This window comes from Cajanus cajan, chromosome 7, assembly GCF_000230855.2.
Source record: "Cajanus cajan strain Asha chromosome 7, NIPB_CcT2T_4, whole genome shotgun sequence".
NCBI lineage: Eukaryota > Viridiplantae > Streptophyta > Magnoliopsida > Fabales > Fabaceae > Cajanus > Cajanus cajan.
In genome coordinates this window covers 12,359,655-12,379,729 of record NC_138523.1, presented here as the reverse complement: position 1 = coordinate 12,379,729, position 20,075 = coordinate 12,359,655, and positions in this window count along the sequence as shown.

Here is a 20,075-nt window from a genome sequence, read left to right as displayed (position 1 = left end):
ATAAACGGGGCAGGGGCGGGTATGATGATATCCATACCCGCGGGTACCCGTTTAATAATATTTCTTAAATATCTTAATTATCCTTGTACTACATAAACCTAAAACTACACTCTCTCATATTTTGTGATAAGAGACTTTCACTTACTTGTAAGATTGATATATTTTAAGTTATTGGTCATCTTGCATTTTTATTATTATTTCAACAAAATTAACGTTAAATACAAGTTCAAAATTAACATTGATTTTTTATTTGAGTTAATCACCTATACACTGCCAGTGTAAAGTTTTTTTACAGTAGCAACTAATTATATCTTTTAATTGTGTCATGTCACTGTTAAAAGTAAATGTGCTTATAGTGACATGGCATAATTAAAAGATATAATTGGTTGTCAGTGTAAAAAAACTTTACACTGGCAATGTATAGGTGATTAACTCTTTTTATTTTAATATTTCAATGACATTAAATATACATTTAAAATTATTTGTAATATAATTTTTTTAATTTCTTAAAAAATTTATAAATATCCATGGATATCCGTGGGTATTCAAGAAATTCATGGATACCCGCGCAGATATGGGGTGGGTATGGAGCTAATTTTCATCTAGCGGGGCGGGGACGAATTTACTATTACCCCCCATGGGGCCCCATTGCCATCCCTAGTCTCGCCTGTTTTTGTACATGGTGCAAAACTTGCACGACACAACTGTCCTAACGAGACCTGGTGTATCTCCTCCTAGTGCAAAGTGTAATGAGGATGTGACTCGACATGATCTCCTAGGCTACTTTATGTGTTGTCTTATGGCGATACGTCATGATGTGATTTTACTAACACTACATGCATGAGCATTTTGTAGTTTGTGTCCATTGCATTGCATGTATGAAATGAAACTAAGTGGTGATTTATTCATGCCTTGTGATAGAATATATTGTATTAGTAGTTGTGATGTACCTTTTTATATGATAAATTGTGATATTATGTTATGTTGTTGTTATGTTCTAGTTGTATTACTGTATTGTTGTGTGTTTAGTTATTCGACTATATTTTATGCCATGAGTCAAAGTGAGATTCTTTTTACTCTCTGTTTCTTGTGTTTGTTTATATGAATGTTATTACTAGTGAGATTCAACATGATGTTGATGATGTTGGTAACAAGGCTTAGACCTTGATTTTAGATTCATGCTCTGATAAGATGTGACATCAAGACTTAGTTAGGATTTGATTTCCATTGTACTATGTCTATAAAAGTTGTTAGTTCCTTTGTTATTGATTTCATTTGATTTTCAGTTTGGTTATTGTTTTTAGTTAGTTGAATGTGATATCATCTTGTTGGACTATGTTACTTTCATTAGTTATGAATTCCTTTCATTTAGTTTATATATTTTATTATTTATTATATGTGGAGTAAAAAGTGTCACATTTAAAAATTTTTGCTTAAAACTTTTTCAACCCAAGTTAGCTAATCATGCTCGTTATCTAAAATGAATAGACAATAAGTATAAAGCTTAAAGAGCAAGGAAGAAAGAAAGCACACAAAAAGTTTATACCGGTTCACTTTTTACTCAAGAGTTATGCCTAGTCCTTTCATTCACCAAAGGAATTCACTAATCAATCACTGAGTACAAACCAAGTATTTTCAACCTCTCCATACGTTTCAAACTACTAATCACAACACTATACTGAACTTCCAAGTATATTTTTTCCTAACAAACATCTTCAAGCTTATCAACATATAAAGGTCAAAGTTTTATAAGTGTTCAACCATTAAGGTGGGGGATATAAAGGTTAGAAAACAGTTGGATCACTAAACACTCACTAATACTAAGGTTATTGATAGTTTTAGAGACCATCTAATGAAGATCATCCACTCAAGATGACTTAAGTATATAAAAGAATGATAACTTTTTTGGTTAAGTATTTGCAAAATGTTCTTTATTTATTTTTTGTATAACCATGACTAATACCTAGTCAACTTACTTTTCTACATAAGACAAAATACAAAGATTGCACTCAATAAGTTGTTCACGAAAGGATGCCTTGTATCTAATGTTAGGGACGAGGCTCTTACTCTAGGGTGTCCTAATTTGGTTAAATTTAAGGTGAAGAAGTGCAAAAAGATTACTAGTAGAGAGGTAGAGTAGGTGTGAGAATGAACGGTTTCTTTGAACTTGATGAAGGAAGATTCGGGGGAAAATAAAATCTTCCATGGATCTCCTACTTCATGTTCACCATCACCTTTAGTTAAGAAGAATGAAGAAGCTTCATTGCAAGAATTTCAAGCTCGTGAGTATCATAGCATTTCAAGTTAGTGAATGTCATAAAGCATTATTGCAAACATTTCAATTTCATGAATATCATAACGTTTTCAAGTTTGTAGATATCATAAAACTTCATTGATATTTCAAAGTTATCCATGTTTGCTAATGTTTTAGGCATGACTTTGAAATTTATTAATAATTTTCAAGGACTTCAATGAATTTTAATAAATTCTTATAGGAACTAATTTGAAAGTTTGGAATATGTGCATTGACTATTATTATTAGTCAATGACTAATTTAAAAGTTATTAATTTTCCCAGAACAAATGAATTTTATGAATTAATATACGAACTAATTTGAAAATTTGGAATATGTGTCTTGACTATTATCATTTAGAACCATTTTGAAAGTAATTATTAACTTTCAAGGACTAAAATGAATTTTCAAAATGAATTTTAGTAAATTAGTTCAATGACAAGCCTGAAAGTTTTCATACATTTTTAAATTAATACAATTTAAAAAAATGTTCAATATAGTCCTTATGATGTGACAACTCTTCAATTTGGTCCTTGTAACATGACATGCTATATAGGATGAATAATAATTATTGAGACACTTAATGCAGGATCGTGGCTAAGACAAGGTTGATGAGGCCATTGCCTCAAACCCCCTCTCCAAGTTCTTATATATATATATATATATATATATATATATATATATATATATATATATATATATATATATATATATTCAAAATAATTAATTTTAATCAAAATTATAAAGTAATATATTTTAATATTTTATCATAATTAATTTTTAACACATAGAATCATAGAATTATTTAAATGTTAATAAGTAGGATTTTGAAAAAAAATGATTGTCTTAATTTTATATTAATTTTATATTAGTGATTGTCGCAACCCGAAAATTTCTGATCTTGCGACTAATGGTTTAAACATCCTTTTAAAGATCTCATCAATTAAGGAATGCCCGGACACCAGACTAATCCTTAATCAATGGTTTTGAAAATAGGTTCTATGGAGTCGCCACCAATGTTTTACTCAAAACATTGGAAAAAGAAAAGATTTTTAAAAGATCCAATAATGGCCTTCATAACCAGAATTGGGTTCGGGGGTCGGTTACGTGTAAGGAAGGTATTAAGAACCCTTACAACGCCCTAAATTGGTACCCTATGATGAAGTTAATGCGATAAGAAATAATAAATTAAATATTATATCCCCTTTTATTGATGATTATTTACATGATTTAAAATTTAAATTAACAATTGACTCTAAAATATCTACATGATTGCTCTTATTATAAACAATATTTATCAAATGTAAGAAATAAAATAGAGAGAAGAAAATTGATTTGAATACCTCTTGAACGAGCTCTATTAATCTTCAAAGATGGAGATTTGGGTGCTTTTTGGCAACCCTTCACACTACAATGCCTCACAAAAATCTCAAGAAATACAAAAAGAGAGGGGAAGAGAGAAAAAGAGAGAAATTTCGAGCTATAGGAAGTCTGGACGAAATTTTGGAGTCCCGAGAAATGAGCCACAACCGTCTATTTATAGACTTCGGGAAGGGGGTCCAGAACGGCCCGTTCCAAAATCGGAACAGCCGTTCTGGATATGGCCGTTGCATGTAAAATTCGTATACTAGAACGGCCCGTTCTGAAATTGGAACGGCCCGTTCCAGTAGTGAGAATAACATGTGATTTCTTAGACCGAAACGGCCTTGGAACGGCCCGTTCCGGTTTAGGGACGGCCCGTTCCGTTTTAGGAACGGCCCGTTCCGTTTTAGGAACGACCTGTTCCAGCCCCGTTCCAGTTAACCATTTTAGCCCTTTTTGAGGAGTTTGGAACGGTCTGTTCCAATCTTGGAACGACCCGTTCCAATTTCAGAATAGCCCGTTCCAAATTAGGGTTTTTGGCCTTCTGGGAGCCTTGGAACGGCCCATTCTGGACCTTGGAACGGCCCGTTCCGATTTTGGAACGGCCCGTTCCGGGCCAATAAAAGTATTTAATTTGTGCTTTTGAGCCCTCTAAAGTCCTGTCTTCTTGTTGGCATGCTTCGAGAGCTCCTTCCCTTCGTAACAGAGGTCCATGTCCTTGTTTGTATGCCCCCGGACGAAATTGGGTGTCTACAGCTGCCCCTCTTTACTTGTCCTTTGGAATAGTAATGTGTTGCTTTTCCAAAGGCAAGGAAAGACGTAGACATTTCGTCTGGGTCTTCTCTTCGTCTCTTTGGTGCTTCTGCATTGTTTCCCTTATGATAGTGAGGTGAAAATTCAGATCTTCACTCTTGTTTTGACAATAAATACCTTCATGTTGTTTCCTTCGGGTAGACGGTGTTCCCTATATCCTTGTCCCATGGAGCAACTGAGTGTTGGATTGTATGCTCTATTAGGTGTCAAGGATGGTGAACCGAAACATCTAGGCTTCAAGACCCATGTGAATGCCCCACGTCGCTTCCTGTGTCCTGAATCTTCTTCTTTGCTTCAGCAGTGTAGATGCCCCCACACCATTTCTTTCGGGTAGATGGTGTTTGCTCGTATCCTTGTCCCTAAGAGCAACTGAGTGTTGGTTTATATGCTCCGTCGGGTGATAAGAATGGTAAACCGAAACATCTAGGCTTCTAGTCTTGATGTAGACGCTTCCTACTGCTTTTGCTTGTCTCATGGTAGTGTGTTTCTTTATTTGTGGCTTGTTAAAGAGGGAGTATATTATGAGCTCAGCCTCTCCAGGCTGGACTGATATTTAGGGCTTCAGTCGGCCCACTACTAGTTTTGGGGTCTAGCAACCCTTACCGATCTTGTACTAGTTTTAGGGATCTAGCAACCCTTACTGATCTTGTACTAGTTTTAGGGATCTAGCAACCCTTACTGATCTTGTACTAGTTTTGAGGATCTAGCAACCTTTTTCTGATCTTGTACTAGTTTTGGAGATCTAGCAACCCTTATTGATCTTGTACTAGTTTTGAGGATCTAGCAACCTTTTCTGATCTTGTACTAGTTTTGGGGATCTAGCAACCCTTACTGATCTTGTACTAGTTTTAGGGATCTAGCAACCCTTACCGATCTTGTACTAGTTTTGGGGATCTAGCAACCCTTACTGATCTTGTACTAGTTTTGAGGGTCTAACAACCTTTACTGATCTTGTACTAGTTTTAGGGATCTAGCAACCCTTACTGATCTTGTACTTAATGTCTTCTTGTTGGTGTTGTGAGATGAAAGTCTGCCCCTAGGTGGATGGGCAGGAAATGTTTGATGTGCCCCTATGTTGGTGGGCAAAGATAGATGGATGACAAGGATTCTAGTGTTGCCCCTGCCATGTGAGTATTATGATGCCTCTCCAGGCGTTGTTTGTGGTAGGGTTTTTTCTAAATTTTATTTTTTTTAGCTTCGGCTCTTTCATGTTTGAAGCTTGCCTTTTTCTGCCATTTTCATAAATTGCTTCGGCTTTTTCAACATTTGTGAAGCTTGCCTTTTTCTGATGTTGTTTTTGCTTTTTTATTGTCATCATTGGTGGAGAGATCTATTCCCATGATGATGTTATCTGCTGAATCTTTATTGATGAGTATTATTTTGGAAGCCACTCCTGGCTTTGGTAGGAAAACATTCCTGGTCTTGGCATTTTCATGAATCTTCCATTATTCGGTTGAGGAGTAGGGCGCGATGGCCTCTTCATGCTTATGAGTCTGCTTATTTGGTTGATTCTATTCCACTATTGATATGTCTTTGCTTAGTGGGCACATAGAATCACTTGGGGTTTTTGTTTGTAACCGTTTCGACTCATGCTTGGCTTTTGAGCTTTTACGAGTGTTTTGTCCTGATGACTCTTCTTGACCCATAGCAAGTAGAATGCATGGATGCATGGATGCAAAGAAAATGCAAGACAAGAATGATTCTTTTATTTTTTTTGTGTAACGCCCTTCCATATGCCCCTAACTCATATGCATGCGATACAGTTTATGCTTGTGTTTGTTCCTAAAGATGCAATTCATTTTTTTATATATCGGGAAATTAACCTGTACGTGTTAAGGTTAATGATGACGATTCCTTTTCATTCATGTCGTTTATGATCATTGTTGGGATATGTTCTTTTGAACACGAGGTTCCAGTGGCTCCTCAATTATCAATGTGTAGTCAAGCGTCTCCCAACTCCGTTCAGGGACGTCTCGATCTTTCCTCTGTGAGTATTCACTGTGCATTCTCCGTGTATATTTTTGGTACCATTTTAATGCCATAAGGGTCAAGCGAAAAGAAAGAAGGGATGTTTGTATTTTTTCAAAAGATTGTTAGAAGGGATTTTTTTTTTCAAAAGGGGTTTTTAGAAGAATGGCTGGCCAAGGTGGGCTTTAGTGTTTATGGCTATTAAACAAGACATATTTGTTGCAAAGAAGATATCATTGTGTTTTAGCCTTTTTGGAAAGTGGAGTGATGACTAGGGGTTGCGTTTTGTTTAGATGATCCCCCTGAGCTGTCTTTCGGTTTTCAACTCAGGTTGCTGCTTTAACGTCCTAACTTTTGCCTAGGTCACTTGAGATGTGTTTCCTAGCGGACATTTTTCTTTTGATCTTTTCTTTTGCCTAGGTTACCCAATTTTGCTTGTGGGTTGCCTAGCAGATCTTGCCCTAACTTTTGCGCAGCCCCTTTAGTGGGTTTCCTGCAGGGCCTTCTTTTTCGCAGCATTTGTGTGGGACGACTTTATTTTTATTGAACCCTAGTCATGTTCGGTTTTCTGATTGTTCTTTTGTTATCCTTTCCATGCTATTATCGAGTAACATCTTTGTCGCAAATATATTTTGTTTATTAAGGGTTGATGGATGAGGCCTAGAGTGAATATTTTAAAGGGAGAAGAGAAATGAAAGAATGTTATGGCATTTAAAACAGTACTTCCAATTTACACGTGCCCCTTTAGCAAAGCTCGGAGGCCCGGGCATGCCCCGAGTTCGTGATTCATACACAGAGAGATTAACCGAGGTTTCCCCCTAGAGAGGCATGGTTGACGATTGGTTGAACTACATTATGAATGCATTCCCACTTTCTTGAATGTGGGTGTTTCGACTTCGGAGTGAAACCTTTACGAATTCTTTCTTTCTAAAGGGAATACTCAAGCCGCCTTTCGGTTTTCAACTCAAGTAGGCATTACTTTTTTTATTATTTTTTTTATTTTTATGTATCCCTAACTTTTGCATAGGACGTATCCTATCGGGATTTTGATTCTTTTTCTTTACCCTAATTTTTGCCTAGGACACCCTTTACAAGTTTTCATCCTAGCGGGTTTTTGTCATGCAATGCCTTTATTCTTCAATTGATTTTTGTTGTAATTCCCTAGAAGCAAGGATTCATTCATTCTTGATTGTTCCTCCTATCCCAACAGTTGTCATTTCTGCATGGGGAACTCTTGGTGTTTGAATCGTCAATTTGGGCATGTTATGCCCCCCCAGTCTTCTTGCACAATTACTAGTTTTTAAGTGCTTTCAATTTGATGTATCGAGTTTACACTTGACTACCAGTGATCTCATTATTTGATTAACACGCACAGGTTAGGTTTCCCTTTTTATTCTTATTTATTATTTACAAGGAAGACATATTATCTATATGAAGTGCAAAATAGGATGCAAAGATGATTGAGAAATTCAACAAATATCATTCTCATTGATTTATTTGTTTAGAGAACATTCTTTGTACAAATCTTTTGGTGCACTTTGATGATGTTGTTGAGGCTACAGAAGCTCATGCTTGAATGATGTCCCTATGGACATGCTTGCTCGTTCGTTGATTTGCAATTAGTTATTGTTTCTTCTCAGATTCTCTTCTTGTTATTCCCATAAGAAGTAACCATCAATAGGATCTTCAAGTTCACCACTATTTTGATGATTGCCAAAATTTTCATCTTTATTGACGAGGTTGATGAGTCAGAAAAGAAAGATGCAATTTGGAGTGATTTGATAACGAATTGGAGGATTAGGGGAGCTTATCATCAAATTTTTTTTTTCGCTTCAATTTTTTTTTTTTGCGTGCCTCCTTTTCGAAATTTCAAATAATCTCCTATTTGAGTTGAGGAATGACATCTTTTTAAATCGGAAGAAGTATGAGAAGATGTAGACTTTGCCTTCTATTGAAAGGATGACGAGAGTCCAAAGCCTAGTAGGCCTCTTTAGTGTGTGCACACGATTCTTGTACTTTAGAATGTTCTCCTTTCTCAAAAATCTTTACATACTATGTGTCTTCCATTTTCTAATGAATGTATATGCTAAACTAAAAGATGCATGATATTTGTTTTCTGCCTAAACTTTATCATTCATTTTTTTTACTAAAAGGAAATGATGCATGATTTTTGCTATATATTTATCTTTTTTTTTTAAATAAACTATCCTATATGATGCTTTGAAGTTTGGATATATAGAAGGGAGTTAAAATTGTATCATATTTTTTATTAATATTTATTTGTTTGTAATTCTTATCTATTTTGAAATAAATAAACACAAACAAATGCAACACACATATGCTCAAACAAATGTACACCCGCGAACAATCACGTTTAAATTCTTGGTCTGTGGTCCCTGCAAGAAAAGTGCATTGTATAGGATAGTTCTAATCTCGCTGGTCTTAAGGCCCCCAAGGTGCCCCCATTATAGGGACCCAGTATCTCTGTCGCCGTCACCTGGCAAACTCTAAGGTTTGTCGCAGTATTTCGGGCTAGAGTAACCGGTTATCACCTTGAGTGTGATTTCCGACAAGGCTCGCAGGCTCCAAGGCCAAACTTGGGTCGGTCGTACGTCAACCACTCCCTATGTTTATTACCCTCATGCCCCCGGGTGTAGGGGAAACTGTTGTGTGCAAAGGATTGTGTACAATTTTTATTTCAAACAAATGCTGAATTTAAACAAGCAAACAAATATTAAAGTCAAACAAATAAAGCAAACAAAGTAAAGGGGAAAATATTTAAATTATTATTTTTATTTTATTAACTTCATCAATTAAATGGGCCTGACCCTCTTTAAACGTCCCCAGTGAAGTCGCCATCTGTCGCAACCCGAAAATTTCCGATCTTGCGACTAATGGTTTAAACATCCTTTTAAAGATCTCATCAATTAAGGAATGCCCGGACACCAGACTAATCCTTAATCAATGGTTTTGAAAATAGGTTCTATGGAGTCGCCACCAATGTTTTACTCAAAACATTGGAAAAAGAAAAGATTTTTAAAAGATCCAATAATGGCCTTCATAACCAGAATTGGGTTCGGGGTCGATTACGTGTAAGGAAGGTATTAAGAACCCTTACAACGCCCTAAATCGGTACCCTATGATGAAGTTAATGCGATAAGAAATAATAAATTAAATATTATATCCCCTTTTATTGATGATTATTTACATGATTTAAAATTTAAATTAACAATTGACTCTAAAATATCTACATGATTGCTCTTATTATAAACAATATTTATCAAATATAAGAAATAAAATAGAGAGAAGAAAATTGATTTGAATACCTCTTGAACGAGCTCTATTAATCTTCAAAGATGGAGATTTGGGTGCTTTTTGGAAACCCTTCACACTACAATGCCTCACAAAAATCTCAAGAAATACAAAAAGAGAGGGGAAGAGAGAAAAAGAGAGAAATTTTGAGCTATAGGAAGTCTAGACGAAATTCCGGAGTCCCGAGAAATGAGCCCCAGCCGTCTATTTATAGACTTCGGGAAGGGGGTCCAGAACGGCCTGTTCCAAAATCAGAACGGCCATTCTGGATATGGTCGTTGCATGTAAAATTCGTATACTGGAACGACCCGTTCTGAAATTGGAACGGTCCGTTCCAGTAGTGAGAATAACATGTGATTTCTTAGACCGGAACGGCCTTGGAACGGCCCGTTCCAGATTTAGGAACGGCCCGTTCCGGGTTAGGAACTGCCCGTTCCAGCCCGTTCCAGTTAACCATTTTAGCCCTTTTTGAGGAGTTTGGAACGACCCGTTCCAATTTCAGAACAGCCCGTTCCAAATTAGGGTTTTTGGCCTTCTAGGAGCCTCGGAACGGCCCGTTCTGGACCTTGGAACGGCCTGTTCCGATTTTGGAACGGCCCGTTCCGGACCAATAAAAATATTTAATTTGTGCTTTTGGGCCCTCTAAAGTCCTGTCTTCTTGTTGGCATGCTTCGGGAGCTCCTTCCCTTCGTAACAGAGGTCCATGTCCTTGTTTGTATGCCTCCGGACGAAATTGAGTGTCTACAGTGATCATGAATTTTTTTCTCTAATTTTAAAATTTTAAAAATCACTAACAAAACAAATTAGTGTTTCATTGAAGTATTAAATATATTTAAAAAATTAATTTCTTAAATATGTGTAATGTATGTTTATAAAATACGTCACAAAATAGTGATTGAATGAGATATCATTGAGTAAAATGTTGAAACTTTTTAATTATTAAATTTAATTAACAATTTTACTAATAAAAATAAAAATAAAAACTATTTAATTAAATGAGGATAAAACTTAAGTAAAAGGTTTGCCTTAAGTCTAAAATTTGTTAGGCACAACCCTAACTTAACGAACCATGTCAATCCTACTAATGACATTAGTTAATGACCATCCACGTAAGGATTAACGTGATTGTCCAAAGCAACTTTCAGTTTTTATTTATTTATTTATTAATCATCTTGCAAAGATTGAGTAGTAAGTATATCACACTTCCTGGGACCAAATTCAAAGTTTAATCTTTAAATAACCCTAAAGCTTTAATCTTAAAAAAATGCGCTAAACACACTTAAAAATTTGGTATTATTTAGATTAAGAGAATATTATTTTTAAAAATCTTTTTTAGAACACACACTTAAATTCTTTTTGAGAAATTGTTTTTTTAAATAGCTATCTCTATAAGTTAAATTAAACACGCAAAATTTGTTTGTTAAATTAGATAATTAACTGTGGTATAAAATAAAATTGCACTACAAATATTAGTGTCTATGTGATTTAAATTTTAATAATTTCAATGAAATTAATATTGAATGGTTAAACATAATTAAATATTAGTGCACATATATTTCTTTTAATATAATAGCTTTATTTTTGTTAATATTGTTATCATTAATCTTTATAAAGTATGAAATTAGGATTGACACTGGAGTTGGAATAATATATAAAAGGATCTAGATTTAAATTTAAGTACAACCATTGTATATAAAACGACAAAGCCATGAATGATATAGGTAATGAATATTGAATAAGATTTATTAGACTACTTATACTTATTGATCTACTTAAGTCTGTAGGTCTATATGAAACAGACTACATAAATAAGTTTTCAAATCAGACCAATCATGTTAAGTCAAGTATTAAAAAAAGGCTAATAACAAATAAGCATTATAAACTCAAACTTGATAAATATATTATAAGTCAGAAACAATCCTACCAAAATTTGATCTAACTCCTAATAATATTGATACTAAATGATTAAGAATTATATTTATTTAGAATGTTATCTTTCTAATAGTATTTGATTAACTACTTAAATTCTACCTGTACTATCCGTATCGCTATGTCGAGCTTGAGCTCGGCATCACAGCGCGGAGTGACCTCGGACACACGCTAGGCAACATCGGCTCGCTATCCAATTAGGTCATAAACTGATCTTGGGCCCAAGGCCCAACAAAACCCTAATACACACAAAGGTACGTGCATTACTTATACGAGACTCATACACCCACAAACACTAACTTTAGCATCGGAGTCTCTTTTGCAGGTACCACCCCCATCTTGGAGCACCAGCGTACCAGCGAAGGAGGCTCACCGATCTTACCTGGCGGATCAGCTCTACAGCAGATCTCCGGTAAGAACATTTGGCACCCACCGTGGGGCCGATCAAGACAGCTCTTATCGGCCACGCTTATGGTATTCATCAGAAGCCATAGCAAACGCGCAACAGACGACGCAAACCACTCAACTACCATGGACAACGAAGCCACATTGAGGAGACTGATCGACCAGGTCGAACAGATGCGGCAGCAACACGACGCTGATCTGCGAAACATGCGTGCCCAACATGAAACCGACCTAGCTGCGATGCGGACCGCCAATGAAGCAGATCTGGAGGCACTACGCGCTAAAAACGAGCGGATTCGTACCCAGCTTCCTCGGCGCCCCTCTGATCATCCTCCTGAGGCGAGCAACCTCCACGAGGAAGAAGGGCACTCGGTCTCTCAGCCCCGAACTGCGACTAGGGCACCGACTCCACGACCTACCACGCATCGGTCTCATGTTCTGACGAACAAATCGGTCCATGAAGTCAGCAAAGCCTCAATTCATGTCACAGGGGGTCAAGCAACCTTCCGCCGTCATCCCTTTGTGGACGGCATCATGGAGACACCACTCCCTCAGGGGTGGAAGCCTCTCCACCTCGATCGCTATGATGGCACGACGGACCCCGATGAGCACATCGACCTATATACCACACAGGTAAACCTCTACACCAATAACGATGCTATTCTGTGTAGGGTTTTTCCGACCTCGCTCAAAGGAGCCGCGTTCAACTGGTACACCCAGTTACCTGTCGAGTCAATCGACAGCTTCAACACTCTGGTTAGGCAGTTCACAACGTAGTATGCAACAAGCCGACCTCACCACATCACTTCGGCCGCCTTGGCCAGCCTCAAACAGAACGACGACGAGCCACTTCAAGCGTTCATGGAGCGATTTGCAGCCACCTCGGTTAAGATCAAAAATCTGAACCCCGAGGTCGCCCTGCATGCCATGCTCATGGCACTCAAGCCCGGGCCCTTCGTCGCCTATGCCGTGAGGCCCCTCACGATATGGACGAACTTCGAGCTCGCGCTGCTGGGTACATCCAGATGGAGGAGCATGCCGAGTTCCGCAAGGCAATTCGCGACAAACCACAAGGAAAGCAAGACCAAGGTCAGGCCACGAACATTTAAAGTTGGCGACCTTGTTTGGCGATTACGGGGAGAAGCAAGAACAGACCCCTCCAAAGGAAAATTTGGAACTTGGAATTCCACCCACCTCAAATTTTATTTCTCTTAACTTGTAAATTCAGGGGATGTACTTGTTTTCCTCCTCAGCCTTTTTTCCCACTAAAGAAAAGGGTTTTTGGCCAAGGAAGGTTTTAACGAGGCACCCCTCAGAAATAAATCAACAAAGCAACTCCATTCCCATACATTTTCGGTATTGGCACATTAACCATGACAACTAACCAAGGTCGAGTTCGAACCTTGATATGCCAAGGTCGAGTCCGAACCTTGAGATCACATTTTCTTAACCAAGGTCGAGTTCGAACCTTGATATGCCAAGGTCGAGTCCGAACCTTGAGATCACATTTTCTTAACCAAGGTCGAGTTTGAACCTTGATATGCCAAGGCCGAATCCGAACCTTGATGCCAAGGTCGAGTTCGAACCTTGAGATCACATTTTCTTATCCAAGGTCGAGCTCGAACCTTAATATGCCAAAGTCGAGTCCGAACCTTGAGATCACATTTTCTTAACCAAGGTCGAGTTCGAACCTTGACATGCCAAGGTCGAGTCCGAACCTTGAGATCACATTTTCTTAACCAAGGTCGAGTTCGAACCTTGATATGCCAAGGTCGAGCCCGAACCTTGAGATCACATCTACTTAACAAGGTCGAATTTGAACCTTCAAACAACAAATTTGGGAACTCCTCAGAAGCCCCTTTGCTCTTACATCACTCGGTGCTTGGGGGGGCTAGTGTACTTGCCAGCCGAGTTGCCGACTTGTCCCTCACCAATCTGTTGATTCGGTCAAAGGTTTACCAGCCTAACCAAGCAGTAAGCTCAATATTGCCGAGCTCCTCAGCCCGACCATGAAACATGGACATCGGAACACCACATCGGCCCAAAGAGGCCACGTCATCAAACAAATAAAAATACAATCTTGTCACCGCGCTGCCCACGCGTTATGGGAACGAGGTGACGGTTATGACACATGGCGTCATGACAAATAGGCGTACGCGAAAAGTCACGACCCCTTGTCAAGCTCGGTCTTAACTCCTCGACCTACGGTCTTCGGAGCTCGGGGGACTAGTGTACTATCCGTACCGCTAGGGGTGGGTATACGGACCGGTCCGGCCCGTTTAAGGCCCGGTCCGTAAAACCCGCGTTTTATACGGGCCGGATAAGTCCGGTCCGTAAAATAAGTGGACTTATTTTTTAAGTCCGTATCCGGCCCGCCAAAATCCGCGGATAACGGACCGGTCCGTGGGCCGAAATAATGGTTCAAAAAATTAAATTTTTAAAAAATAAAAATACATAAAATTAGAAGAAAAAAAATATTTTTTATTTATAAGCTAAATTTTATCATACTAAAATTTATCAATAGTTAAAATGGTTTAAAATACTAAATATTAAAATATTAAAATAAAAATAATTACAAATACTTAAATAATAGTACCAAACTTTCAATAATAAAAGCATCAAAATGTCATAAAAGTAATTCAAATGACAAATACCTACCAACTAAACATAATTTTATGTCATAATAATTTAAAAAATTAAATACACAACTTAATATTAAAATTATAATATTTAAAAATATTAATTAGTGAAGTCCGCGGACTAGCCCGCGAGCCTGCGGATTAAATCCGTTAAGTCCGCGGACTTCACGGGCCGAACTCAAAAATTAGACATAGTCATACGGATTTGAAAAAAACGGGTCCGTTATCCGCGAAATCCGCGGACTTACGGACCGGTCCGCGGACCCGGGTCCGTCTACCCACCCCTACGTACCGCTATGCCGAGCTTGAGCTCGCCATCACAGCGCGGAGTGACCTCGGACACGCGCTAGGCGACATCGGCTCGCTATCTAATTAGGTCATAAACTGATCTCGGGCCCAAGGTCCAACAAAACCCTAATACACACAAAAGTACGTGCATTACTTATACGAGACTCATACACCCACAAACACTAACTTTAGCATCGGAGTCTCTTTTGCAGGTACCACCCCCATCTTGGAGCACCAACGTACCAGCAAAAGAGGCTCACCGATCTTACCTGGCGGATCAGCTCTACAGCAGATTTCCGGTAAGAACACTACCCATTATCATCCTTAAGATTAAAAATATAATTATTTATCAAACGTATTATCGAACCATATTAATATAACTAAAATATATTTTTATTACTAAAATATATTTATCAACCATTGGATCTTTCTAATTTTAAAACTTGGAGAGACGTATTGGATGAGAAAATGTTGTCTTGTTTCACAAAATTAATTTAGCGAACGTTGACATAGATTTATCTAGTACGGTACAAGATATTGAATAGGGTGAACATGATTTATCATCGGTGAAGAAGTTGAGAGAGAGAGAGAGAAAGAGGTGGTGAGGTCACCAAAGTGTCGCTGTTTAAATTAGATGATCATATGAATATCTGACATTTCCACGCAACGTCAAAGAGAGTCCCTTTTCAAAATATCGTTTTCTCTCAAAGTTCAAGAATTCATATCATACAATATAAAACAATAATATGCCAAGGGACTCTTTGTGGGGCACCCCAAGGAACACCCTGCAGAGAAAAGCCAAAAATGGATCAGTGAATTAGTGTTCCCTATTAGACGATGCTCCATCACACCATCCAATTTCGCTTTCAATGTCGTCTGCAATTATTCATCACTGTAAAATTCAAATAATCTTTACGAAATATTTACTCATTTCACTGATAGTTAAAAAATTTGATTAACTATTTTTAATAAATATTTTTATTTAAAAAAAATTGAGTCTAATACGAATAATATACCATTTGAACAACGATTACTTTCTGCTATATATGTTAGTACACCAATTGCTATCTATCTATGTACTCTATATGCTATGCTTCACACCATATCATATGGCTATTGTGACATCCACGTCTTTCGTTATGCTCTGTGACTTCTGTCAAATGGTTTCATTGTTACAGATGTATAATAACAAAACAAGGAAGAAAACAAAAACGCGTGATCGGTTATATACTTACTTGAATGGAGGCCATGTTATTTTCATGTATTGTTAGGTCAACTTAACACATCATTAGGTGAGAATCAAAATATTAGTCACTAATTCCAATCAACTTGACTTCTGGTTTAAGTATTAGGTAGGTCATGCTATATTATGTTATTTGATTATTTTCTTTTGGTAAGCTTTGTCAATAGATTAGCATTTTGGGGAAAAGCTTTAGGTCTTACCCAAAAAGATACCCTTTCTATTTAATTTTTAGTAAATATACCACTCAACATTCAATTCTTTGGTACTTTGGAAATAATTTTACTAAATATATATACAACTACCACTTAATTTAATTAATTGATTTAAACTTTAATATCAAAACTTATATGTGTTCCAAAATAAAGAAGATAGTGGTTATTATGTTATCTTATTCTCCAAAATAAATATTCAAATATAAATTGATGTGAATATCTTCCTTTGAGACTTTGATGTGTTTGTTTGTCTCTCTTTGTGATGTTTTTCAGTTTTTGTTTCTTTTAACAACTTTTTTTTTTTTTTAAAATTTTTATTATTATCTTGTATGTTGGAGAGATGTTCACATTTACTAGGGGGAGGGGAAGTGAGATACAATCTTTTTACATGTTAAAAAAGTGTTTGATCATCAATAGTCTTTAAGCAAGAAGTATACCTACATATATTCCCGATTTTAATTTAAATAGTTTGTTACTTATTCTCTTGTTTAATTTGATCGGTAAGTATTGATGAATTTATCTTTTATTGACGTGAGTCTTTGATGTTAATATAAACTTATATATTATGACTGTTATTACTAAAACCCTAAACCTTAAACTCTAAAGCTCTAAATTGTTATTATTATTATATATATTGTCATTAAATTTATTATTTATAATAGATATGATTAAAAAACTATGTAAAATTATTTCATACTATTAGTGTATTATCATCAAACTCTAAAATATAGTTTAATAGTGATGCATTATTAATATATAAAGTTTTAAATAGTCAATTAATTAAAAAATTATTATTTGTATGACTTTAAGATAATAATTTAAGATAATATTGTAAAAGTCAACAAACTTATCATTTATAATATACCGTAATTATATGATTATGCAAAACTATTATTATAATTAAATCCTAAACAAATTTAATGATGATGTATTATTAGTTTAAAAATTTTTATATAATAAACCAATTAAAAATCACAGTTGTATGACTTGAAGATAATTATTATAAAAATTAATAATTTATAATTTATAATAAATTGTGATTGAATGACGTAAAATTATTTTACATTATTAATATGTATTATTATTAAACCCTTATTATAATGTATTAAAATTATATATTCATTTGTTTTTTTTAATGGTAAGCAGGTTGACTTAAAAAAGAATGAAACTTATAAATTTATTGAAAGATAAATTTATGTCTTATTAGATACATGGTCTTATTGCAAAATATGTTTTTAAATAAGTTATCATCATGAATTCTGTATCAAAACTTAAAAAATTATACTTATATCATACAAATAAGTTAGACTTGGTGCTTCTAAAATATACCATATCTGTTTTCATTTCTATCTTTGTATTAAATTATTACAAAGCTAACTCTTAATTAAATAAGCTTGTAGGTCAAGAAATATTTTTATGTAAATTATGTCATTAATTCAAATTAATAGATATTTAAAAAAATATATTTTATATATTAATTTGAAACTAAATAATAAAGCATCATATGATTTTTAAACTTTACAAAAACTTGTATACTTGATCTATACATTATTAAAAACCTTATATATATATATATATATATATATATATATATATATATATATATATATATATATGATAGATCCACTTACTCTAAGACTAAGACTTGATATACTTATTCTCCTTAATCACTCATGTTTCATATTAAATTTTAACAATTTGACTATCAAATTAGAAATTCTTAATGGATAGATTAAGTTGATAAATTTTTAAAAAATTTAAAATTATTTGATACATCATTTTATTAATTCAAATTAAAAGATAATCATAAAAGTATTTTATACATTAATTTGAATATATATAATAAAATATCATATAATTTTCAATTTTTTTTAAAAATTTGTAACTTGATTTATATATTTAAAAAATTTTAATTCAAAGGTTAACTCATTAAAATTTGATGTAAAATATAAATTATTGAGTGATAATTTTGGAGTAAATGATCTATATATATATATATATATATAATTTGGTGAAGATGGGTAAGAACTAGTTGGCAATCAATGGAGAGCTGATTGGTTGGTGGACATTCAAGCTGTCTCCGTTTTGGGATTCATTGTTTTGCTCAATGATCAAGGCCATTATAGCAACTCATGGTGCAGGAAATTAGCTTCATCATGACTACAATCCTTCCCAACTCCAAAGGACTTATTATTATTGCCTTGTCTTTTATCTTTTACTCCAGTCATGAGGATTTTGCTTTTCAGCTCAAAAAACCATTAGCTTCACTGTTAAGATCTCCTTAGTATTATGAAATTGAATCCAAATTGAGTTCACCTTACAATAGTGGAAAGCCTGTGTAAAGAAAATGAATAGGAGAAAACTATGTACTTGAACCACAAATTCTTTGCAAAATCCGGGTTTCATGGGGAAAAAAATATTTTCCTTTAGAGAATGTGCAAAATCAAAAAGTATTTGAACCAGGGTATAGTTATATAAATTTCAATATAATTGTAAGAAAAATACATAACTCCAAACATATAATATATTTTATAAATTTTCCTAATCGTATAGTTAAAGTAATTGAAGTCGGGTAATAAATAGTTCCAATTAAAATGTCATATTCCATGAAGTTAGGTTAATTGACTTAATTCTTTCTTATTCTCTGAAAATTCGTTTGTTTGCAACATGAAAGAAAAAACCTTAGAAAAGTGGAGTCAAATTAATGACGCGGACGTGGTTAGTCGATATAATGCTTACAACCACAAACTTCTTCTTTGTACGAGTGCATCACATCACATAGAATATCACCTTCTTATACTTCAACCAAAAAAAGAAAAAAGAAATAGCATCGGATACTATATAAAGTATTTTAATATTTGAAATCACGCTCTGTTATTTTATTATTTAATATAGGAAGCCAAATCTCAGATCGCCTAATTCTCAAGCGGGTGACCGTAACGCGACAAATAACACTCAAGTCAATTTTTTTTTTTTTTGTGAATAATTTAATTCTAATGATACCTTCCTTCTTTTTATTTTATTATCGAGAAATGATACCTTTCTTTAAAAAAAAAAATATTTGTTTCCATATTTTTTATAAATTATTATTATTTTTTATTATAAAAATAAATATTATGTTCAAGTATATAAATTATATTTAAAATTTAAATAAATAAATATAAAAATTATATATTTTAGATTTATGATAAATAATTTATATTGTAGTATAAAATTATCTTTATTTATTAATAATTTATTTTAAAATATTAAAATTTAATTTATAAATAATTATAATAAATAAAAATAAATTAAATATAAATTAAAAGAATTCTTAAAATCGTTAAAAATATTCGAAAATCATTCGTGTGTTATATGTCGCTGTTTAATGAGATGATAAGTGTTATTTTCATAAATAAATTGTGTTAAAGATGCATAATATTTTTAGTTTAATAACTTTGACTATGTCCTTTTCCACAGTCAACACATTTTATAAGATTTTTTTAGTTATTGATTATGAAAGTTAATAAATTCTTTAAATATATATTTTCTTATGATTTGTTACCACATATGTAAAATATTTTGTACCAGTGTATATAACATAGTTTGTTATCTCAATTTTTATAGTAAAA